We start from the raw sequence: 24,977 nt of genomic DNA, 5'->3' as shown, positions 1-24,977 counted from the left end.
AGAGTCTATCTGCTCAAAAGCCCCTCAGCTGTGTTGGCAAAGCACAGATCAAGGGTCATAGTCTCCTCTAGTGTAAGCCAGCACCAAGTGTCACAGAAATTTATGGTGCTACACCTGGCTGACATAATTTAAACAGCTATACTTATTATTTATAGTTCCCAGCCTGATAAATATTTAGCCATCAGACGGCAAAACTCCTACATTCTACATTGACTAAATACATGTCAGGCCAGTCCATAGCTTCCTCCCTCCAAAGCTGCAGGTCCATCCCATTCCCACCTGCCCCAAATAACCCCAAAGAGAGCAGCCACTTCCCCAAAGTGATTTGCAGTCACCCGGGGAGTGAGAAGAGCACAACATTAAGGAATTCTGCTCTTGTCTGATTAAGATGATGCAATCAACTCTTCTATAAACACTTAGGGATCTTCTTAATAACTCTATTTTTATCAGCTTGAGTGCCACACACAGTACTGCAAGGTAATCATCGGGGCTAATATCTGAATTCAGGAAAGTTTTACCTTACTGTGTTCTCCCTCCTAAGAATTTGCTCTCTGGTAACCCATTCCCTCTGCCATTTCTGTGCTGGCTTCCATTTGCATCCAATATAAGGTAATTTTCTTTAAATTACTTTAAAGTACTTTAAAGTACTGATGATTCTGCTTCCAAAAATGCACTCTTAATAACCAGCTTCTAGGCATAATTTTAGGGTACAGGAAACTAAAGTGAAACAAACTTGGATTGCTTTTAAGTAAAAAAATTTGGCAAAGGCTTTCAAGAACTACTTTCTTGTGGGAAGATGCATCTTGTCTATTTGTTTGCCTCCATTTCCTGATTCAGAAATGGCTTTTAGGTTCCCAAAGATATTCAGAATAAAATAGTTCATCCACAGCATGAAACAACTTCTGCTGCTGAAATCTGTCACTTGTTGCCTCCATTTCGCTGTGAAGTATTATTAGCAATATTTTAGCAGTTCTTACAAAGCCTTACTGTACTTCATATTGTGCAGTGTTTAGGAGAAGACTGTTCATACTCTTAAGGTGTCATGTGCCAGGTAGGTGGTATTTCCTCCCTCCCACCTCACTTCTGTGAGCTCTGTTGTAGTAACAGACACAGTCAGAGGGCAAGTTACTCTCAGAGACATCATATTCTCACAAGGTCCTGTTTCATTTACAGAAGAGCTGAAATTCAGTGGCAAAATCCACAAAATGTTATGAAAGCAGCTGGATCCCTTCCTATGTGATACGCAGGGATTCAGCACAGGAGCCCAGGAATCTCTTTTGGCATCTGGATGAAGCCTACTCCTTGCAGAAGTTCTCACCATGAGGTTGTGCAGACATCACTTGTTTTTATCACATGATGGAGACTCCTGCACATGCAGGGAATTGCTGTTTGAAAGTCCACTTGTCTTGGTAAGTGAATGTAACTCCAACTGTAAGATCCTTACACTGCACTAAACTGAGAACTGGCAAAACCCCTTGCCTTTGTAGCAGCTTTAACAATTTAAAGTAGATTTGGGGAAAAACCCTGAGGCACAGATCAATGCAGGAGGGAAGGTCCACTTAGGATTGAAATCATTTGACAAGTGCCAGTGCATGGGATTTGGTTTCAGGGTTAAATTCTTTGCCTAAATAAGGTATTTGAAATGAGAGAGGAAAAAGTGTTTCATACCTGCCAAGTAGTAAGTTCTCCCTCTGGCACCAGACTTTTAAAATAGTTGTCAGGATGATATCACACTGCGTGATGTAGGTCTTGGAAAAGTGCTAGTATGAGGTGGAGCTTTTTCAGCCATGGGTTTTGGAATTCTGTGTTGGGAAAACCCACCATTTATTTTATTTATTTTATTTTATTTTATTTTATTTTATTTTATTTTATTTTATTTTATTTTATTTTATTTTATTTTATTGTTTGTGATTCTCCTTGTGAAGAAAAAGAACAGGAAAATCAGACATGAGGATAGAGGAGACATCTCCAGTGTACAAAAAACTCAGACGATGAGGTCACTGATGTCTCAAATGCTACTAGTCCCTGGGGGTGGCAAGAGAAAGCAATGTTTAGGATGCCAGATGCAGCCATTTGTCTCCAAGGAGCAGCTGGTGATGAGATGCTCTTATTAATGAAATGGGATTGCTCGGTGCTGTCGATTTACTGCAGTTAGTGTAGCCAATTCTGATTCATGCTACCATTATGCATACCAAGCCTAGGAGGCAGCAGGCTTTGTTGGTTTTATTGTTAATAGTTGAGGCACCTGTGATTCAAAAAAAATTGTATAAAGCAGTAGATACAGAGTGCTTATGTAGACTGTTTTATGGTTGAATTGCCAGGTGACTGACTGACTGACAGATCCCAGAGCTCAGTTTCCTGGACCAGTGATTCTTAGTCATCTGGCAGTTGATGAGAAGGAAATTACATTGGCTATGTTATTCATGTCAGGAAAAAACTATAAATCAGTGTGGTTTGTAGGATTAATAACATACTGCTAGCATAGAAGTGAGCATGCAAATTAAACAGTGTCAAATCATTCTGAGAATGGTTGTGCTAAACCTGCACCAAACATCTGGGGCTGAGCTCAGGAGCTGATGAGGACACGGGCTCCCCAGGATGTGTACAACAAGCTGTTTTTTTATTAACATTGATGGCTTGAGGTTGGGGCACCTGAACTCCTGTGACAAATGACAGTAAGATGACACTGAGGACCCTCCATAGAGCAAGAAGTGCCCCCTAACAGCAACCCAGATCCTTTGTCCCCATGAGTTTTTAATACATCACACATAAATGATCTGACCTGTACAGCACCCAGCTTTGGTACTTCTGCGTTCCCCACTGCATTTTCTGTAAACCTTCATTGTACCATCTAATACAAACGCATGCCTACTTAAGCAATTCTGATGTTGAGCTGTAAAGTAAATCTTTCTCAGAAAAAAGTCCATTCCATGTACTGTATCCAACAATTATCCATAAGGGATTTGTGAAGCAGGCAGCCCTCTGATAAGGCCACACTTAGCAACTGTTCTAAAGTACCACCTTAGTACCTTACTACCAGGTTTAGATGGCCACCTCATGGAGGTTCACTCCTCCAGGGCCAAGTGGGAGTACTGCCCAATTGCTGGCTGAGCTATTTGGGCACTTAGCCATAAGGTCACTCAGCACAGTTTCCTGTAGGAGAGGTATTTGGAGCAAGGCCTTTGCCTCAGGTTTGATGAATGTATTAAATTGGTGACAAGGGACCCAGCAGTTTAAAGCAATGCAATGGTCAAGGAACCATCCTGGTAATTATAGACCAGTTAGCCTGACCTCAGTACCTGGCAAGATAATGGAACAGTTTATATTAAGTACCTTCACACAGAATTTAGAGGATGGCCAGGGTATCAGACGCAGTCAGCATGGGTTTAGGAGGGGTAGGTCATGTTTAACCAACCTGGTCACCTTTTATGACCAGGTAACCCGCCTAGCGGATGCAGGGAAGGCAGTAGATGTTGTTTATTTGGATTTCAGCAGGGCCTTTGACACTGTCTCCCACAGCATACTCCTAGACAAGCTGTCAGCCCGTGGCTTGGACAGGAGCACTCTGTGCTGGGTTAGGAACTGGCTGGATGGCTGGGCCCAGAGAGTGTTGGTGAATGGTGATGCATCCTGCTGGGGGCCAGTCACCAGGGGTGTCCCTCAGGGGTCTGTGCTGGGGCCAGTTCTGTTTAATATTTTTATTGATGGCATGGATGAGGGTTTAGAGTCTTTCATTAGCAAATTTGCAGATGATACTAAGCTGGGAGCATGTGTCGATCTGTTAGAGGAATGGAGGGCTTTGCAGAGGGACTTGGAACGGTTGGATGGATGGGCAGAATCTAATGGGATGAAGTTCAATAAGTCCAAGTGCCGAGTCCTGCACTTTGGCCACAATAACCCCCTGCAGCGTTATAGGCTGGGGACGGTGTGGCTGGACAGTGCTCAGGAGGAAAGGGACCTGGGCGTGCTGGTTGACAGTCGGCTGAACATGAGCCAGCAGTGTGCCCAGGTGGCCAAGAAGGCCAATGGCATCCTGGCCTGTATCAGGAATAGTGTGGCCAGCAGGAGCAGGGAGGTCATTCTTCCCCTGTACTCAACACTGGTGAGGCCACACCTTGAGTATTGCATCCATTTCTGGGCCCCTCAGTTTAGGAGGGATGTTGAGATGCTTGAGCGTGTCCAAAGGAGAGCAACGAGGCTGGTGAGGGGCTTGGAACACAAGCCGTATGAAGAACGACTGAGGGAGCTGGGGTTGTTCAGCCTGGAGAAAAGGAGACTCAGAGGTGACCTCATCACTCTCTTCAACTTCCTGAAGGGTGGCTGTGGTGAGCTGGGGGTCGGTCGCTTTCTCCGGGCAACAACAGACAGAACAAGAGGACACAGTCTCAAACTGCACCAAGGGAGATACAGGCTAGAATTAAGGAGGAAGTTTTTCACAGAAAGAGTGGTCAAATACTGGAACCATCTACCCAGGGAGGTGGTGGATTCACCATCCCTCAATGTGTTTAAAAAAAGACTGGATGTGGCACTTGGTGCCATGATCTAGTTGAGGTGTTAGAATATGGGTTGGAGTCGATGATCTTAAAGGTCTCTTCCAACCTAGAAATTCTGTGATTCTGTGAACCTGAGGACTGGTTTCAGAACAGCCTGCCAATGGTTTGTAAGAGCTTGCTATCTACTATCTATTGCAGTGTTTTTTTCCCAAAGGAAGTGGATTGCAATTTCAAATTCACAGTGCAGTTTCACATTGACTCCAAAGGAGTTGCCTGAATAAACAGACTCTGATTTGCCACCATCTTTTGCTGGATTCAGACTGCTGACTACCTCCATGGCCTGTTGTCATTCATACCCCTAGCTATCCCCTAGCTTCAGCTTGCTTTTCACAGAGTCAAAGAACAGAAGAGAAAAAGATACCATGGGGAAGCTTGGGCCATGAAGCAAAGATGGGCCCTGCGCTGCATCCAAAGCGGCATGGCCAGCAGGTCAAAGGAAGTGATTCTCCTCTACTCCACTATCATGAGACCTCACATGGAGTGCAGCATCCAGCTCTGGAACCCCCAGAATAGGAATGATGTGAACTTGCTGAAGCCAGTCCAGAGGAGGGCCAAAAAAATTATCAGGGGGCTGCAGCACCTCTTCTATGGAGTCAGGCCAAGAAAGCTGTGGTTGTTCAGCCTGGAAAAGAAAAGGCTTCAGGGAGACCTCAGTATCTGAAGGGGCATACAAAAAAAAAAAAGACTGGGGAGGGACTTTTTACAAGGCATGTAGTGAAAAGACAAGAGAGAATGGCCTTAAGCTGAAAGAGGGTAGATTTAGATTAGATATCAGGAAGTTCTTTACTCAGAGGGTGGTGAGGCACTGGCAGATGTTGCCCAGAGAATCTGTGGATGCCTCATCCCTGGAGGTGTACAAGGCCAGACTGGATAGGGCTTTGAGCAACCCTGTCTTGTGGAAGATGTCCCTGCCCATGGCAGGGGGGGTTGATCTTTAAGGTCCCTTCCAACTCAAACCGAAATGATGGAAGGGCTGATTTCTAGCATACACAGAGAACCAGGGCCCTTATACTGAAATACTCCTGAGGGCTGCTGTGATTTGTGCTGGAAGTCACCCACACTTAGGACTGAGGCAGTGAAGAACACAGACATCACATGGGAGCAGCTGGAGGCAAAGGCAAGCTCTTACAGAAATGGCCTGATCTTGTGTGTCTGGTAATGGTTATAGAGAACCTCTGAAGTGGTGTGGCAATATCACCTAGTTTGCTTCTACCAAAATGTATCCCTGGACTACATGCCTTTCTTAGATCCCTGCCAAATCCACTTAAATTTCGCCCCATGAACAGGCTGCAGGATAGCACAACATGATACAGAACTGGAACCAAGCATGCATAAAGCACTATGATTAGTATTCACAGGTAAATGATTAGTAGAACCCAGAGATTTTCAACTATTTTATGTAAAAACATTTCTGTTCTAAGGATTCCACACTCACTGAGTTTTAGATTCAGGAACTATTTTCCTTTTCTCTGGAAGTTAGTAATTTTCTTAATACAGTATCCTTATTCAATAGCCAGTTCTGAAGCTGTGTTTGCATCTGAAATCAAGGAAATGCCACTGGGAGCAAGATCAGGCCAAGTTATAGAAAATGAGGAGCTAAGACCTTTTGGGACACTGGAAATGCATAGATTACCTAAACCATCACTTCAGTGGGGCAGAAAGGTCAACAGGAAGAAATTAGAGGAAATACAGTGTCCTGTACTCTTTTCACAGAACACAGATTTGCTCTATTTAGTGGGATAAAGCAGTCTGTAGTGTACTGTATTTTTCACTTGTATTTTTCACATCACAAATATTTGACAGCCCAAGGCAAAACCAGTACAAGATCTTACCTGGCTCTTTTACTCATTTTCTCTAAGTCCTGAGCTGCTAATGCTGTTTGTACTTCCTGTTATCAAGTATCATGCAATCTTTCTGCAATTTACTACCAAAAATGATGTTTTGAATTTTTTCATTCCTTAATGTTCTTTCCTTCCTAAACAAGACATTTACAAAAACTGTAAATATCCAGCTTTTACCCAATTAGCTTTTAGCTAATGCCTTTTTTATTTAAAAATCTATTTCATCAACCAGTTGCTCATTATGAGAAAGAAAGCAACAGTACAGAATGTCACTTAGCTCAATTTTTGAGGAGTCACATTTGCTGACACAGAGGATTAGTCTATAAGGTGTACTACTAAATTTAATCCTTGACTGACCAATAACCATACTTCATACAATGTCTCTAAAGTGTAGGAGCTTTATGAATCATTAGTGGGCCCTACTAAAGTATACAGATTAAAAATTTACCCAAATCTGCTCTTCAAATACATAAGACTACACAGAAATTGAAAAAATTATATCTACTATCCATATGAAGACCCTATATAAAGACTGTTGCTTAGTGATTATTTCCTAGCACTCAAACCATGGTTTATCCCATAATTTTCTTGGGAAGTAGACCCTTCTTGGGAAATAGCTCTTTTTATCCCTTCAGATAAAGCTGTCTTTACAAAAGGAGCATGTAGGAGAACATGGGGTGGAGACAGCTACAGCTGGTAAGACAAAAGTTGAGTCCTGTCTTTATTTCCAGTATGGACAGCATGGTGTGGTGTTGATGAGAGGATATGCAGCAGGTAATGTGTTCTTCAGTGAGCAATGCATGAGGATGAGTCTTTTTCCTGGCTCTTCTTCAAGGTTTTTTAAAACGACCTTTCCAATTCTGTGTGATTGAACAGATAATCAAACACTAACTTCAATGTAAATTTGACAACAGAACTCGAGTTGTTACCTGGCAGAATGAAGATGAATGCTCTAAGTGTGGCTTAAAACTTCTGTCTTTTATGGGTGGGGTGAGGATACAGCCATTCACAGGGTGAGGACACTGCTACAGAATTAAATACAAGCTAGACCAAGAAGACCCCACTTATTGCAGGGATTGCCATTTTATGTAAATTTGTACAAAGCTCAAAATGGCAGGCTCACATAGCTCATCTCTACACACTACTGTGGCATAAATCAGCCTTGTTCTCATCATACTGAAGTAGTTATTACCTCTTCTAGGTGAGGAAATGTACATATGCAAGCAACAAGAATAATAGCGTGATTTGTTTCTGACTGCAAATGTCTCTGTAACTACATATGCAAACTAGGTATTGCCCTTGAAGATCTGGAGAGCAGCCAATGTGCCGTGCTTCCTTGATGTAAACAGTTATGCATAAACAGCATTTCTTTTTACAGGGTCTGTGCTACTCCAGCTTCCAAGTGTTCAGACCAAGATTCTTCTTCTGCAGCTCCTTATCTGAGCTTTTCTGCAGTTTCCTGAGTACCCTCTAAACAACCCTTACCTTTGCAGCTCCAAAGAGATCTTCCCTCTAAGATCTGAGAAGAATTCCCCCCAGGTACACTCATGACCATGCCAGTAACAGATGTTGCATCTCTGCATTTCCAAGGTGCCACTGAAGCCCTCACCGTTTTGTCACGCTCTGAACCACGCTTAATCAGAGCTGCAAGGTTTCCTGCTGTCATGGGGTAGGTGTTTGCATGTGTGTGAATGTGTGTGCATGTATGTCTGTGTGTGTCTAGAATATCTGCTCTGTCACCTGTACTTGTATGTATATCTAAAGCCAGTCACCTGAGTCACGAAGTTTCAGCCCAAAGTGGCCCGTGCAGAAGTCTTCACTTTAATCAAGTTTTAACAAAACAAGAAAAACAAATCTGTGACATTTGTAGATACATATGTAAAGAGAAACAAAGGATCCTCTCCTCCTCATAGGTAGACTCAAGTTGAATACTTAAAACAGCTACAGAAATAATATTTACACATGCGTAAGGAGTATTTATTTTGTGGGTGTCAGTAGATATGAAAATATTTGGTATAATTTTGAAAAGAGTAATTTGGAAAACATTTTGTATGGTAGAGTCCTTGGTATTTACTAAAGAAATTGTATTCTTTAAAAATTGTAAAGAATTTACATAACTGATTAGTAATCGTAGAGTTGTTGCAGAAAATAAAGCATGCTGAAAGAATAAACATGTTCAACAGATTTTGGAATCTCAGTCAGTATTCTTTCTGTAGGACTAGACTTTGCAAAGGGTCAAATTGGACAGTCTGGAGCTTAAATTCCTGTAACTCATCTCACACAGCTCTTTTGCTAATGCTTATTCAATTAAAGAATGAGTCTATTCTAAAATTAACTGTGGCCACAGGGTCTAGTTTTAACAGGATGTTTCCATTTGTGAGTACTGTGTGGCTTCTTTCAAGGGAAGTGGGAGTTTCTGTATGAAACCAGTGGATCCACTGTAGAGCTGAGATAGAGAAGAAGACAGCAGGTGTCACAGTTGGGGTTAGTCCACACAAGAAAAGCTTGCCCAGAAAAATTAATTACACACGGAGTGGGTGTGATTTTCAATACCACTCCCCCACTGGCCTATTTAAACTGGTCCACCTGCAGCCACATTATGACTTCTATCATTACTACAATGCATTGCATCAGTTTTGGTTTCCATACTTAAATAAACTGTCAGCTTATATTAACCTATGTATAGATATTTTCATGTGGTTTCCTAGTGGGAAAGGATTATGCAGTCATACTATACACATCAATCCTTACTATAATTCCTGCCTGACCTTGTTAGCTGATTTTAATCAATCCCCAAAAAAGCAGCAGAGATCTCAGACACAATTATTTTCCCACAGTTTTCATAAAGACGGATAAGCCAAGTACAGGAAAGACTTCCTGTTATTGCTGGCATGAGGGACAGCCTGCAGTTAAGCCTTTATTACACTCAGAAGAGGACCATTATGGTCTACACAGAAGAGGACCATTATGAATGCTTTTAAATGAAGGAAACAAGCCTTTTATAACCCACACCTTATTAGATATTGGAGATTCTAACCATAAGACATGCAGCAAGAGCAAACTGGACCTCTTGAGTCCAGCTGCTCATGGCAGTGTATCCCAGTATATCCCTATGTTAGTATCCACCCTATCAGTTTGGCAACATCCAAAGCAGGGGTGCTGCCTCTTTCCTCTATGCTGGCATAAGTAGCCCTGCAGAACTTTCCAGGAGCTTTTGCCTGCAATAAAATTTCGGAAGTCAAATTCACAAGTCATTTAAAAGTGCATGTGGTGAGCAGGGTTGGGGTCCAGCTGTGAGAACCAGCAAGCAGGTAATTTTGCTTCAGTCATGACAGATACCTGGCTTCCTCACCAATTGGAGTGCACACTTTGCCCCTTGGGACTGGGGAGGACAAGGGTGGTTTGGGGTTTGTTTTTGTCATTTTGGTTTGTTATTGTTGTTGTTATCATGTTTTTGTTATGTTTATTTTTTGCAGGAAAACTCACTGAAAATCACCCATTTCACACAGTGATGGATAGCTGGGAGGCATCATTGCCTGGTGTAAGTTCCTGGTTCAACTCTTGAGTCTTGCCCAATTCAAGTAGAGTATTGTCATACCCACCAGCAACAAGGAAAAAACTGCACTGAGGGTGCAAGCCAAGCACTCAGTATAAAGAATGCCAAAATTGAGACATACTCCATTCAGTGCTCTGGAGGGCAGAGCTTACAGAAAGAGAATCTGATTCCTTTTTGTCCTCCTTGTTCCACCACCTAGAAAATACTCAGTGAGAACATCACAAGGTCTGCTCTTAGCACAGAAGTTTTTTCTATGTGCTTTTCAGTCTCAATCATTACCATGGTATCTAATAGTTTCATTAGACTTACCTTTCAATCCCCAACTTAAATAAGAGGGGTTTATTATTCATATATTTCTGGTTAGTCTTTTGAAAAATAGATGTACTGTATCAAAACTAGAATTTGCCTCTCCAGTGGAAAGTTTTCTCAGGTGTAAAGTGTCCATAAAGCCTATTACATTCAGCTGCAGCTTAACTCTAATGAAAGCAAGAAGACAGATTTTTATTATGGCTTCACAGAAAATCAGAACATACAAATAATCAGCTGCAGAGAGTTTGGTTTCAATGAAAACTAAGTAAAACATGTTGAGAAACTATCACACTCAGCATCAGAGTGCCTGATTTTTGGAGTCTTGGCTCTCAGGATATTACCTAGATGCTGAGTAAGATACCTTGGAGTAATATCCCAAGAATCTGTATGTGTAGTACACAAAGCTACTTCAGGTAGGTGGTCAGGGATGCTTTGGACATGGCTGTGCTACAAACCCAGCCATTCTCCATAATTAAGTGCCTCATTCATGGATTTTAATTTTTTTTTTCCCCTCTGCCTGAAATTAGCCCATTTTCAAAATGCAGCCACAGGGTCAGACTTTTAAAATATGGCTGGAGAAACTCCCTTTACCAATCTCTCACCACATAACAGCCCAGCATCTAGTGAGCTAGATTCAACTCCTCCATGACCAAATTGGAAGGTGACTAAATCTTGACCTCCTGAAGAGTACACTCAACACACCCCATCAGCAGGAATCTGTCAGGGCACTGATGGCACAGTTACATCTTGATAGCCCTCACCAGTCTCACCTGGGAGCCACACACATATGGCCCATGGGCCACAGCTCCACTTAAGCCCAGGTCTGGGCCTTTAGTCCCTGTCAGAGCTTTCTAGTAGATACATGTGTGTTTGGTTTGGTCTCCTGCCTTGTTTCCCAACCCTGTTGTAGCTCTTTTTCTAGCTGTGGCCTTATCATCTGCTGCTCTTTGTACAATCTTTATAACTGTTTTGTTGCTTCATCTTGTCCAGGACTGTCAGTGCTGCTGCACTGTGCTGCCACTGCCCTGCTCAGGTATTGTGGCAAAGTGCTCTGGCCAGTGAGAACACTGCCCATAGTGGACACCCTCAGCTCCAGGCTTTTCCTCCCTTGAGCAGCAGCCTTGCTATTGCTGCTCCCTAAGAGCAATAGTACTAATGATAATCACAACAATAACGATAAATGTAATGAAAAGGAGAGGGAGGAATAAAGCCCTGGAAAAACAAACGGTGCACAGTAGAGTGCTCAGCAGACAATGACTGCCAGTAGTTGCTGACTGGAGTTGAACCACAACAAGTGTTTAATTTGCCTTAATCTTACATTGAAGATAAACAGGAATTCTATGTGGCTGGTATGGACCGGGACTGTAACAGGGCTTTGCTTTGTCCAGCTCATTGCCTGCCAGCCCCCAGCCTCGGGAGCCCTCCAGCCCCGCTATAACCAGACACCCAGCAGCTGACAGTGCTGTCCCAGCGATGTGTCATCCCAGTCGCCATCACCTTCCAATGCTTTGGGTGTTTATAATAGACTCGGTTCCTGCTGTTCTCTATTCATAGAAGCTGCCTTTCACCCCACCATCAGAGCCTGGCAGCAAATGTTTGCGTTGTCACATAGACTGAATATTGTGTCAGGGTACTCGGTGCTTGGATGGCTGCCACGGCATTTATCTTTTTCCACAGCATCCAGGCCGTGGAGCTCCTTTTTGTTGCCCGGCTTCTACTTGAAGGGTCAGACAGTCACAGGTGCGCATCACCCCGCGTTTACCCCGGGAAGGGATGACGAGCACTCAGCTCCGATCAGCGCCGGCGACGCTGAGGGGACGGGCGCTATGCCGCGCCCCTTCCCCCGGGCCGCCGCTTCCCCGGCTCCCCCTCCCTCCTCGGAGCCCGCGGCCCTTCCTCAGCCGCGCCGCGGCACCGGCAGCTCTCCTGCTCCGCTCCGGCGGCGCCCCGAAGGTCGGGCGAGGCCGGTGCGGGGAGGGGTCGCCCCTTCCCACCGCCCTCGGAGGAAGTGACATGATGACGGCGGGAAGGGAAGGCGAGGGGGGCCCCGTTCCCGGAGTGGAGCCGCCCGGCGGGTGGAGCCTGGCGGCCCCGCCCGAGCCGCCCCCCCCTCTCCCGCCGCGTGCAAAGTAGTGGCAGCCGGTGCGGCTCGGCCGCCGCCCGCTCCCGGCGCCCCAGCGCGGCACGCGTGCCCAGGCCCGCCGGCGCCAGGTACGTGCTCTCCCCTTCGCGCCCTCCGCGCTCCGCAGGTGCGGGGCCGCCCTCTCTTCTCCGCCTGGCTTCGCTGCCCCGGGCGGACAAACCAGCCCCGAGCTAGCCCCTCCCTGGCGCTGCCGCCCCCCGGCAGCCGCCGGCGGGGCGGGCGGGAGAGGCGGGCGGTGGGCTGCGCGTACAAGTTCCCTGATTTAGTTGCCGCCGGGCTGGGTCTCCCCCGCCGCCCGGACCCGCGCCGTTTCTCCCGCGGCCGCCGAGAATTTTCCTGCCGCCTGCGGGCCCCCTTTGTGTGGCGAGCTCTGCCCGCGCCCGGGTTTCCGTGGAAACGGCGGAGCTACGGCGGCCCAGCCCCGCCGAGCCCCCTGTGCCGCGCCGGGCGGGCGTGCCGCCCCTTCCACTTTCCCTTCAGGGCTGGCCGCCCGGCGCGGCTGGCGGTGGCCGGAGATGGGGCGGGCGGTGCGGTTGCCCCGGGAACGGGCGGGTGCCGTCGCCCCGAAGGCGCCGCTCCACAGCGAGCGGGCGCGGCGGGGTACGGAGCGGGCGGGCCCGGGTCGGTCGTGGCGGGAGTCCGTGAGCTGAGGCGGGGAGAGGGGCAGTGTGCTTCCCCGGTGACGTGCTCACGTGTTGTAGGAGCTCTGCCTTTCACCTATCGGCGTCTGTTCATAAAGATGTTTAAGCCGAATTAAATAATGGCCGCGAACTGAGTTAAGGTGTGTCGGCTGATACCGTGTGGTGAACGTTATTTAAATAACAAGTAATGCTTTTTAGCATTTATTTCAACAAGTGAGCACTCACTCGAATGACTAAAAAGACAACCCACGAAAGAGTCTGTTTCAACAATGTCGCACCAAGACTTCTGGTCCTTATCTTTGTTACACATCTCTAAAAGTCGTGTTTAAGTCCCTGTGCAGACATCTAAGAATGATGTACCTTATGCAGGTGCTTGTGTGGGAGAGAGCAACCTTGCTGCTACATGAAAACTGAAAATGCTTTACAATAAGGTAGAAGGAGGCCAGAAACTCTCGAACAAAAAAACCCAAGCATATATTTAAAAACAATGATGCCTCTGGCCCAGGAAGTTGTTGTACCAGGCGATTGTAGCCTCAGTTTGTACTGATAATGACTTCACACTAGAGTGAGTAGCAAAAGAATTAAAAACTGCTGAAGTAGAGAAACTGTTGTGAAACAACTTAAGCTGAAATTTGCGGCCTTTTGTTTTCTCTAACTTCTCATGTGAAGGATAAGGTGCAGACATACAGAAGTCTGTTTATATATGCCAGGACTACTTCTGTGTAAAGACTGACTGCATGGATCAGTAGAATAGTTGATGTACTCTAAATGTTTGCTGTCATTTTCTTTCTCTAGCTGCTTGTATCTGGTACAATGCTGGGGGTTTCCAAACACTATGGATTGAAACACATATTTACTCACTTTAGAAATTTATGTAAATATTATGTGTAGCTTTCCTCTTTCCTGTTAATGTTTTGCATTAACAATGCCTGAATAAGCTGTATTGAAAAATGAAAGTTTAACTTTGTTTTATGGATGACAGGGCCAGGTGTCATGTGGAAGAATATATTGGGAAGCCTGCAAAGAAGAAAGAACATATTGCAAGCTGCTTATGGATAAAGGTTGCTCTTAAGTAAAGTTTAGCTGTGTTGTTGGCAACCACTGTAACAGATTTTAGTAAGTGCCTCACAACAAGGTGGAAGTAATGTATTTTAGGTATGGAGAAATTGTACAGAGAGGTTAGCACTTGCTCAGAGTCACAGAACAGAGAATGCTGTGCCCAGAGTACAGTAATTAACCGAGTTTCTTGAAACTCAGTCGGTGTCATTTTGGTGGGAGGTTGTTTTTACAGTAAGTCTTGCTCTGTCCAGCACAAATGGAGAGGTGCTGAAGCAGTGTTCATCTCTCTCTCGAGTGAGGTGTGCTCTCCTGGAGTGATGGTTGTACATCACTCACAGTCTAATGGACTTACTGTACCATAACAGAGAGGAGTTTTGTAGGAGAAAGGGTCTCTTGCAGATGATGGATGAGAATCCTACAGCTGTACTCTGCCCTGCTGAAAGGGGTGGATTGTTTTTTCTGTTGTGTGCCCTTGATTTTATGGCTGGAAGGTGAAGACTGGGAACAATACCCCTTAAAATCTCTTTTTGCAGGAAGACACTGTCACAGCTGTGCTGAGAGTAGCAAGGTACAATCCTTGTGTTGCAAATGAGCACTTGTGGCCCATAGACCCTGTATTAGTAATTTGGTCTTAAATTTTAGGAATTCAAATTGCCACTGCATGATATGGAACACCATTTCCCTAACTAATATCATCACTAGTACTGCTGTCTGTGACACACTTGTCAGTGTGTCCTGATAAGGGAGCAGGAGGGCAACAGTGCATAGTAAGGCACTATGCATGGACTTTACTCAGGAAAAGCTTTTGCAGTTGTGGGCCTTGCTTCTTAGGGAGAGCATTATACCAGTCAAGGCAACTGTCTCATCAGGTGTGTTTGATTCAGCTGCACTGAGTGCAGTGGGCATTTTGTAAGGGAAGTAGAAATGTGACAGTACCCTGTGTGCTTTGTTGCCTTTCAGCACTGCTTGTGGCAGCTGAAAGTGTGTTTTTTCCCTGAAGTGCTTTATCTGTGGGGTGGCCTTGCTCAGTGATTCATTTTGAGGTGTTTTGGAAAGTTTGCTAACCAGTCTGTTGTTTGGTGGTCTTGGGCTAATTAACATCTGACTGTGGTGAGTACCCTGATCAGCTCTGACTAATGCTTGTGTGCTGCTCAGAAATGCTGACTCACTTCGTTTTCGTGCCTTTCCCCTGTCTTCCTCCAGTGCCTCAAACTAGAAAGGAGATAGGGTCCAAGGTAAGGTCAGAGAAGGATGAAATGAAAATGAATGAGAGTAACTCTGTGTTGTGGCAAGGATGAAGATACGGCAAACAACCCTCTTTGATAATGTGAGAAAAGTATGATAGCTGCAGTGGATTTGCTGAAAAGGCACATAAGCTATGTGTTAGGAACTGAGCAGAGCAGTGTAGCAACTGTAGTGAGCCCACCAGGAGATGCTAGGTTATGGTCCTGCTAATGGTCTGTTCTTCAACTTGAACTTAAAGCCTTTTTACTTCTTAGGCCACTGTTTTGACTTTCTGCTCTTCTGTCTGTCATGTTATATTCTATTTACACTGTTATATTCAGTGTAAAGAGCTTTACACTGAAATAATTTTTTGCTTCTTGCAAAAGGGCTGACCCAGCTTGGGGTTTCTACTGTAGCATAAATAAAAGGAGCAGGGAAAGGTAATTAACCAGTCCCAGGCTGGAAAGGAGTCAGAGATAGAGGTCACTGAGAGAGGGTTTACTTCCCAGAAGGTTAGGAGTTGCAGGCAAAGACAAGCACACTGATTTCAGTTGCATGCAGGACTGTTAACATCTGAAAAACCTCTTATGTGCACTAGATTTCCTTTTAATTGGACCAACAAACTTAAATTTCAGTCATGGTTTCTCAGCAGGATCCAGGTGGATGTAAAGGTTTGTCCATGCTGGTTCAGTTGGCAGATAATGCAGGTTTTTTCACCTGTTGGAAAAAGGATAAGACTCAACACCTGCTATTAAAGACAGGGAAAGAAATATATTTGTGGGGAGTCTATATGTGGAAATGGCACATGATTTCAAGTGATAGCTACTTTGAAAGTTAAACTGTGTCCTGCTTCTCTCACTGTCTCCACGTTATCTGTGTCTTCACATATTGTAGTTTGCTGCTTCTTACCATGTTTTTGAGCATTTTGGAAAATAGTATTACTGCAGATACTGCTTTGCACTTCCAGAAGGTCTTGAAGTATTCTGCCTGCAAGCAGACTACAATTACTCTTGAATCATTTATGAGGTTCCCCCCTTCAAGTCACAGGTGATTTGTCAGGAGTTAATGCTGTGATTCTGTCTCACTGTATGTTTTTTATATGCCTCTGACTCTGAGTGTATGCATAAATACTGCATTTCACCCAAGGAGACAGAAAAAAAGCTTCATTTTGTATTTAAGCATTGTAAAAGTATCTCAAAAATACTTAAAGTAAGCAGGAGAAATGCTCAAAGCCAGGCTTTTAAAAGGACCGGGGTACATGCAGCTGTTCAGTGATGTTGTAGAAAATCCAGGTAGGTGTTGATGTATCTAATGCTTAGTTGAGTGCAAAATTTATAAAAATGTTCCTGGATTTCTAGCTGCATGTTTAGAAGCTGTTAACATCTGCACACTTGCCATCCAGTAAAGTAAATGCAGTCAGATCAAACACTGTCTCTGAATGATCTTGCTGGATGCTTAACGTGGTTTTGACTAGCTCTGGCTGTAGATGCTGAGAATACAAGATCATTAATTAGTTACATCACATTTAGCTGTTTTGGAGTCATAATGTTTGCTAAACAACAAAGACAATTTAAACTTGTTGAGAGATTTCTTCTGGCTTCAACAGGTTTTGAATCGGGTCCAAAATGAAACCTCCCTTTATTACTGCTGCCTGTGATAAAGGCTTTTATTCTCTGAAGTTCTCAAATTAAATCAGGCTGTTGGGGACTGATGGTCAGGCAGAATGAGGAGGTTGAAAGTATTCCTAGTTCATGCTGTGGCAAAATAGTTCTGAACACTCCTGAGGCAGAGATGAGCAAAAACTGATGTAGAATGTGACTGCTGATATGTGGGTAAAGCTGTCACCATGTTTATTTGGGTTTTTACCTGGCATCTGGATGTCTGGTTGTTTCCTGTGTAGGTGCATCTGAGCCTTTCACTGAAGCTGGAATATTATTTTTTGGAACCATGCCACCCACATCTCAGCTATAAGATGTTTTAAGTATTGGATGTTAGCTCTTTGGGGCAGGAGTTGGTTTTATTTGAATAATAAATCTGGAAGCTTCATTCTTCAGTCAAACTATTTTTTACAAAAAGAATCATTAAACAGCATTTAATGAATAAGTGCTAATATCCTGTGTATCTCTGTCTTGGTGTGGCTACATCTTTTATATGCATTGTCATTTCCAGTTTTGGGATGTGATTTTCATAAAGGAGAGATTCAGCTACTTTATACTCTTCAGCATCATATGATAGAATACAGACAAATTAAATCAATACTTAAAGGTTAAAAAAAGGCCTTCTGAGTCTTTTTCTGTATAGTGTTTCCTTAGTATTCAAAGAGCATACTAATGTTGCTTCATATTAATTAAAGCTATGCAAATGGCTTAGCTGAAGGAGACTGTCTCCTGTCACAGAAATACAAAAACCTAACAACTCACTTGGAGCTGTAATCAGATGATGGCACTTCTTGTTTCCAGCACAGTTAACAATGTCTTGTGATTTGTACTGGAAGCTTTTGGACTCCCTCCTGGAGAAGCTCAGTGCTATTGGCTCATACTGTGTGACTTGGAAGCACAAAGAACGTGGTCTGTGCCATGTACCTGTTGCATCTGTGGCAGCAGGGCTCAGACCTGCCAAGCAGGAGAGCATGGCTGTCCCCAGCAGGGGCCATACAGCTGCTCAGAGAGAGGCACCCCGTTTGAAGTTGTCATACTGGGGTTTTGGGGACAGTAGAAAATTTGCTACTGGCCCACAGCTCAGTGGTGGAAGTCGCACTTGAAACCAGCAGTGCTGTCACCATGGTGTATTTCTCAGCTCAGTGACTTATGCCCAATCTCTGTTGCAATTTTTAAGATTTTTGCTGCCACAAATTCTATGTTACACTGTAGTTGTACTTTCTGGTTTTTTTTAAATAAACAAAACAACAAAGCTACACAAGTTAGGAATTAGACTCCTAGGAAAAGGCTTAAAATTACCCATACATTACCCAAAATTACTAACATGTAAATCACAATATCAGAAAATATAAAGAGGTCTTTATATGGAAGTGAGGAAAGAAAGTTACCCTTTTCCCAGTGCTGATGATTTTTATCTTCCAATTGATGTCTTTGTAGCATCTATCAATGCCTTTAATTCCTTCTAAGGGTCAGAATAATAGGAAAGACTTATATCTGTGTGCACACGCACGTAATACTGCCCACTTGGTGCTAAAGTTGTAACTTGCAGTTTATGGTACAGAACCATCCAAGCTGCTAAATACTTGACTTGGATTTCTTGAGGAATGAAGAGAGGAAGGGAAAGCAGAGTGCATTAGATCAGCACATACATCCTGGATTTTACAGGAGCATTTATACCTATGGCATCATCTGCTTCTGCTGAAGGTCCTTGTGGCATGTGTCCACTCCTTCTCTGCTCTCTGTGTGTGACCTTTAAAAAGGTGTTGCAAGGCAAATGTGAGGGTGGGCAAGAAGGCAAATAAAGGAGTATGAAAAGTACCATTTTGTGCTGAAAGCTGGAGTCTGGGGAAGTGGCAGGTTGTGGTTCTGCTGTTGGCTGTTCTGTGGATTTACTGTGTAACTTTCACAAGCTCTCTACCATGGGAGGTAAGAGGGGAGCAGCAACAGGGATCTTTCCAGGTTTATTTCACTCTAGTGTCTTCTAAATGGCTGCAGTTTTTCATATCAAATGGGATGGATAAGTACAGGCAAAAAATGGACAAAATCCATAACTGCTTTCTAATCCTACATACATGAAGGATTTGATCTTGCATAGAGAAATGGACTTGCTCATTTTACTGAGTCTGCTGAGAAGATACGTAACTCTTCTGCCTGGATACAACTGCTTATATGTTAGAGGTGTGTTTGTCTGTTGCAGGACTGGAGTTGGGAGGTGATACTTGTATAATCTAACTTTGCAACTCATTGTGGGTAAGAACAGGAGGATTAAATATTTGAAGCTTTGAAGTAAATGTGATCCATGTTTCTGTGTTGCCTCACACATCAACCTGGTTTGGATGCAGGGGAAGTGTTTTGTCCGTTGAGACTGTATAAGCAGTTCCTGTACCTTGTGCTGACTCTGTGTGTTGCTGTGAATGTAATTTATAGTTCTTAAAACAAGGTGAGGGCAATCAGTGGCATAAGCTATGAGCCTTCATAGGAATGGCCTTTTTTCTAAAGCTTATCTCTTATCAAGGGAATGTTTGGACTCCCAGCACAATTTAAAAAAGCAGCCCTGTTTTTGTACCAGCTCCTGAATAATCCTTTGTCGGCCTTCTTCCACACCCCCATTTATTTGGGCTCTTTTAAAAGAAATGTTTTTATAATAACCACTGAAGAACTCAGTAGCTACTCTTGTGTTGGATCTGTTCCTGAAAAGCCCAGTGTAGAGGTGATGAGTGTGCCCTTGATGCTGGGTAAGTATTACAATGCAGGTGGCAGCATCCTGCTGTACTCCCCTGCTGCCTCTGTAGTTTTTAATGCATTAATTTCCTGTCTGAGGATTGATGGTGTGGATCTCACCCTTGAGAGATTTTTCTTAGGCTGTGCATTGAGGATCAGTGCCCTAACTGATCTCTGTACTTCAAATGAACAGTTGCCCCAATTGGGGCAGCTGACTGTCACTGTTCTGTACGAAATGTCAAAATTTTATGTATCATAAATGCAAAAGCACCTCTACTTACGGTCATACATAGGTGTGTTTATATTTGCTAAGGCTTTGTTTGTTGCAAACATTCAGCATCAGTAATTTAACAGACCACCTGCACTTTTGCAGAATGCCATAAGTCACTGTAGTGACTTTGCGCAAGCATGTTTGTAGGGGGGTTGTTTTTTATAGAGTGCCAGATGACAGTAACATGTGGGTCTGGTTACCTTTGATTAAGCACTTAATGTTATTGTCCCTGAAAACAAATATTAAATTGTCTGTGAGCATGTGATTTAGTTGCATGTCCTACACTCTTTGTGGTTATTCACCTCAGTCATTTTTGAGGAACTATCCCGGTTGCTTTTGTTAGTGTGACAGCATAGCCCACATCCTGCTTAGATTCTTAGTATACTTTCTTGTCATTTTTTTACTGTTTAGTCCTGCTGTCTTGCTTAGTCCCTAAATTTTACTTTTGTGTGGTGCTGCCCTTGTTGTCAGTGCAAGTGACTTTTTAGGTTAATGGACCCAGTTAAAGTAACGAAGTAAGAAAGGAAACAGAGGGACTCAGTGGTCCCCAGGACTGAACTTTTAGACTGAACTCTGATAAACTTAATGCAGCTCTTTTTTTTTTTCCCCAAGCAAATTGCCGATAATTGTGCTTTATATATATTTATATGTGTATATATATGAATGTATTAAAGTACAGAAATCTGTGTGGGGAACAGTTGAACAGCAACGCTTGGCATTTTGGAAAAAAGCAACTTGCCTTCCAGTGCTATTTTTATGAACTTCATGTTCTGCACCCGAGATAACTGATATACTTCACCCTCACGTATTTTTTGAGGATCTCTTTAGAAGCTTGGAACAGAAGTGCTTAACTTCAAGGGGTTTATTCTTTCCAAATAAATACCTCCTCTCAGCATCAAGCGCTGCAGTCTCTAAATGTTGCATCTCCAAGGAGTTTTGTATTGATATGTGTTTAAGTTCATCTCCCTCCTCCCTGAATATTTCATGCTTCTGCAAAAAGGAGCAAGACTGCACTGCTTCTCACCAGAACTTGGGCAGTTGCTCCTCATCTTTCCCACTCCTTCCCAGACTATGCATGCCTCTCTAGAGCTGCTGTCATCGTCCTCACCTAGCTGTATAAACATTGAGTCTAACAGGAGGTCTGCTATGCATTTTGCAAGTAAGGTATGTGTACACAGAGGACTTGTGTCCTGGTAGGCATGCAGAGTTTGTGTAGCTGTTTTCTCTACGTTAGATCACAGCAGGAAGAAAATTTAAAAGGGAGAAGGGGAAACCATTGCGCTGCAATAACCATTTGAAAACTCCCAGATTAATACTTCTATTTCTTCAGTTGACATTCTGTTATGCAAATTATCTCTCTGCTCACTAGAAGATAAACAGTAAGTCAGTTTTATAGCAAGTATATAAATTTGAAATTCTAAATCTTGCTGGTGTTGGTATGCATTCTTCAGCTTTTGAAGCAGCCAGACTGACTGATCTCTCCTTTGTAACATTGTGCAGCTCAGTAATGCTGGACTCCTTATAAAAATCTAAAAGCATTCCTAAGTTCTCTTAACTTTAGGGAAGCGTCTTAAGATATGCTCAAATTATTCCCCAGTTTGGGAATTTTTGGAGAAATTGTGGTGGGTTGACCTTGGCTGACTTGGTTTGCATCAAACTGTTCCCTTACTCCCCTTCCTCAGCAGGACAAGGGAAGAAAATAGGACCAAAAAGTTTGTGTGTTGAGGTAAGGACAGGGGAGTCATTCACCATTTTTACCATCACGGTCAAAACAGACTTTACTTGGGGAAGTTTAATATTATTTATCATCAGCTGATAACAAAGAAGGGCAGTGGAAAAAATGCTCTAGGGGGAGATGGAAAGTGATTCAAACCCTAATTAAGCATGAGGCAAATAGATAATTCTTCCTCCAGATTTGGGGTTTTTTTGGTGTGGTGTGTACAGACACAGTCTCCTTGCAGATGAATACACACCTGGATGCAACTTCACTTTTTCTAGCTTGGTGCTCCCTGACCAAAAGAGAAGAGTACAGGGGCTTCCTGAGACTTGCTTTGCTTATGTATTTAATGTACAGCAGCACTGTTAAAATATACTCTGATGTATCTGCAGTGCTGCTGTCTGTGCTCTTTTCACAGAATCAGTGAGGTTGGAAAAGACCTCAGAGAATCGAGTCCAGCCTGGGACAGAGCACCACCATGTCAACCAGACCGTGGCACTGAGTGACAGGTCCAGTCTTTCCTTTAAACACCTCCAAGGTGAGTGACTCCACCATTCTCTGGGCAGCCCATTCTAATGTCTAATCACCCCTTCTGTGAAGAAATCCCTCTTGATGTCCAACCTGAACTTGCCCTTGCGCAGCCGAAGACTTTGTCCTCCTGTCCTGGCTCTGGTTTCCTGGGGGAAGAGGCTGGCCCCACCTGGCTGCACCCTCCTTTAGGGAGTTGTAGAGAGTGATGAGGTCACCCCTGAGTCTCCTTTTCTCCAGGCTAAAAACCTCCAGCTTCCTCAGCCACTCCTCACAGGACTTGGGCTCCTGACCCTTCAGAGCTCTGTTGCCCTTCTCTGGATGTGCTCCAGTGCCTCAATATCCTTCTTGTAGTGAGGGGCTCAGAATTGGTTGCAGTACTCAACCGTGGCCTTACCAGTGCCAAATACAGGGGGTTTGGTGGCAACTGATACTGACTTAAAAGGCACTACTGAAACTGCTTAATCTGACCTGAACATATTTTCATAATAGTCTGTGTAACTCATCCATCCAAGAATCTGGTTTAGATGACAAAATGCAAGAATAGGCGTCATCATCTGCTTGGTTGTTTTTAACTTGCAACAAAGCATTTGAACACTGAATCAAAGACTAGATAAAAGTGAAAACTTTCATGAAAGCTTGAAATATGTACTGAAGAAAAAGAGGTATAGTGCCAACTTGCCTCTCTTTCTAAGTGGGTGATATCAGCTCAATCTAGATGCTGTCAGGTACATACCATGTTGCTTTCCACACTCCAATAACTCTATATACTACATGAACTTTGGAAACTGCGGGTGGCACTTCTTTGCTTCATTTGTGTGCTTTCTTTAAAAGTGCAAACAGTTGTGTTTTTCGTGAAATCTCTAGTTGTAGTCTCAAAAGACTTACTGATTTGGAAGTATGAAATAGAACTGTTCGTTGGCAGCAGCCTCTGCTGGCATAGAGTTCTCCACTAGGCATATCACTTCTATGACCTCCTGGTCAATTAGTCTAAGCAGAAGGAAATGCTGAGAGTAGTTGAAGTAGAAAACATAGTGGATCTTGCTGAAGAGTGGGAGTTGGAGGGAAAAGAGTTAGAATGAATAGTCATGTAATTTGCTTTTAAACCTGAACATGTGACCTCTTAGTCACATGAATAGATGCTTGCTGACTTGGTTCCTAAACAGACATTTGAGGTTCGAGTCTTCTGTTCTGTATCCAAAGGAAAACTGTTATAAAGAATGTCCCTGTCTGGGTTAGATGCTCTAGCTAGCCATTTTCTCCTAATTAACTTTAAGGGGTATTTGATAGAAAAGAGCTTCTTGGCAGCATTCTGATCTTAATAGCTTCTGAGAAAATGCATTGATTGGCCCTTTTGTTTTTAAAAGATTGCTGTAATTTTCAGTCATTATCTATAAGGAAATCACTAATTTATTAAACCAGCATCATGGATAAAGAATTAAAGACCTGACTCTTTTATCACTTAAACTGGTGTTATGTTGATGTTACCCAGGAGGACTATTAGACAAAGTGTAAGGTGTTCCTGTGGACTCTTAAATGCATGTTTCTAGACTTCATTCATAAGATCAGAACTGATTCTTTTTGTTACTTGTACCAAGAATAAATTGCATTCTTGGAGTTTGGGTAATGAAAAGAGAAAAAAAAATCTTACAAGTTTATGTCTGAGAAACAGAAACTTAGCTACCGTTCCATATACAATGTTTAGGTTGCATATTTTATAGGTAGTCAAAAGAGAAAATTTCTCTGTGTAGGTCCCACTTTTTGGAAAAAAATTATTTAATCAGTGCCTCTCATTTCTTGTTCCTTTTGCAAGCAAGTTAGCTTAGATGCCTTTGGATGGTACTGCTTAAGTAGATTTAGTTTGCCTTAAAACAGCTCTCTGAAGCTTCACCGAATTGAAGTTTGATGGCTAAAGTAGGAAAGTGAGGAATTAATTACTTTCAGACATTCCATTGTGGCTTAACAAAATTGTAATGCAGTAATAATGTTTTATCAGGGTTATCTCATATTTGTTTATTTTATTTCTGTGAAGTTTTATTTTAAAGACACAGCAGGAAGTAAATTATTCACATATATGTAACATTTTAATAAAGTTTGACATCTGTTATAACAAAAAGGTAACAAAAAAATTACTGGATTAATTGGTGGACAAAAAGACTAATTATTTTTGTTACTAAGTCTGTCTGTCATCTGCTTTCTAAGGTAGATTTATGTTGATTATATCAAGTAGTGAGTTTTCAGGTCTTCACTAAGTAAGCAGTGCTCTGGTCTTTATTTGTGGCTGCTGTTTTTATGCTTTATCCCATAGCTTACTGATCTGTGGGAATTACCTTAGTGTGATTCTGTGGGATAGAATTAAACAGCCAGACTAGCACAAAAAAACTTTCTGATCATTTTTAGCCAAGCACAGTAGGATAAACCCAGTCATCAGGGTTTTGGACACTGTAGAGTCTGAAACCATCTACTTGCAGGTAGCTGGTTGCCTCTGTTCTGACTGTTTTAAAGAAACTTGCTGCCTTTTTCTTTTTCATTGTTTGGCTTTCTCTTCTGAGTGTTCATTGGACAGATTGGAGAAGAAACACAGCAGTGGTTCCTACTAGACAACATTTCTCATTCTGCTTAGCTTTCAAAAATAAAGCCTTTGGTCAAAGCCCAAGCTAGTAAATTGTCTGCCACCCTAAGAATCATAGCTTTTATAGGAGGGTTTGTTAAAGCTGGAAAAGCTTTTTGCGAGTATCATGACAGTGGTTACTACA

The 24,977-nt window shown here is 43.1% G+C and overlaps 1 protein-coding gene across 3 annotated transcripts in view; it reads left to right on the top strand.

Annotated features, from left to right (window-relative positions):
• The first annotated feature begins 12,146 nt into the window (after window positions 1-12,146).
• Window positions 12,147-24,977, top strand: part of AGPAT4 (1-acylglycerol-3-phosphate O-acyltransferase 4) — a 71,942-nt gene continuing 59,111 nt past the window's right edge. The window contains exons 1-2 of one of the 3 annotated variants that reach the window (XM_071430379.1): window positions 12,148-12,470; window positions 22,112-22,231. The gene's annotated coding sequence lies outside the window, so the exon portion shown is untranslated. Of the gene's footprint in view, window positions 12,471-22,111; window positions 22,232-24,977 lie in introns of all 3 variants that reach the window. The other 2 variants (XM_071430397.1, XM_071430389.1) reach the window with 2 other exon arrangements.

Source organism: Agelaius tricolor, unplaced genomic scaffold, assembly GCF_023055355.1.
Source record: "Agelaius tricolor isolate 1412-34295 unplaced genomic scaffold, bAgeTri1.0.p SCAF_1, whole genome shotgun sequence".
Classification (NCBI taxonomy): domain Eukaryota; kingdom Metazoa; phylum Chordata; class Aves; order Passeriformes; family Icteridae; genus Agelaius; species Agelaius tricolor.
Note: the sequence above shows the minus strand (reverse complement) of the source record. Positions and strands in the feature narration are given on the sequence as shown.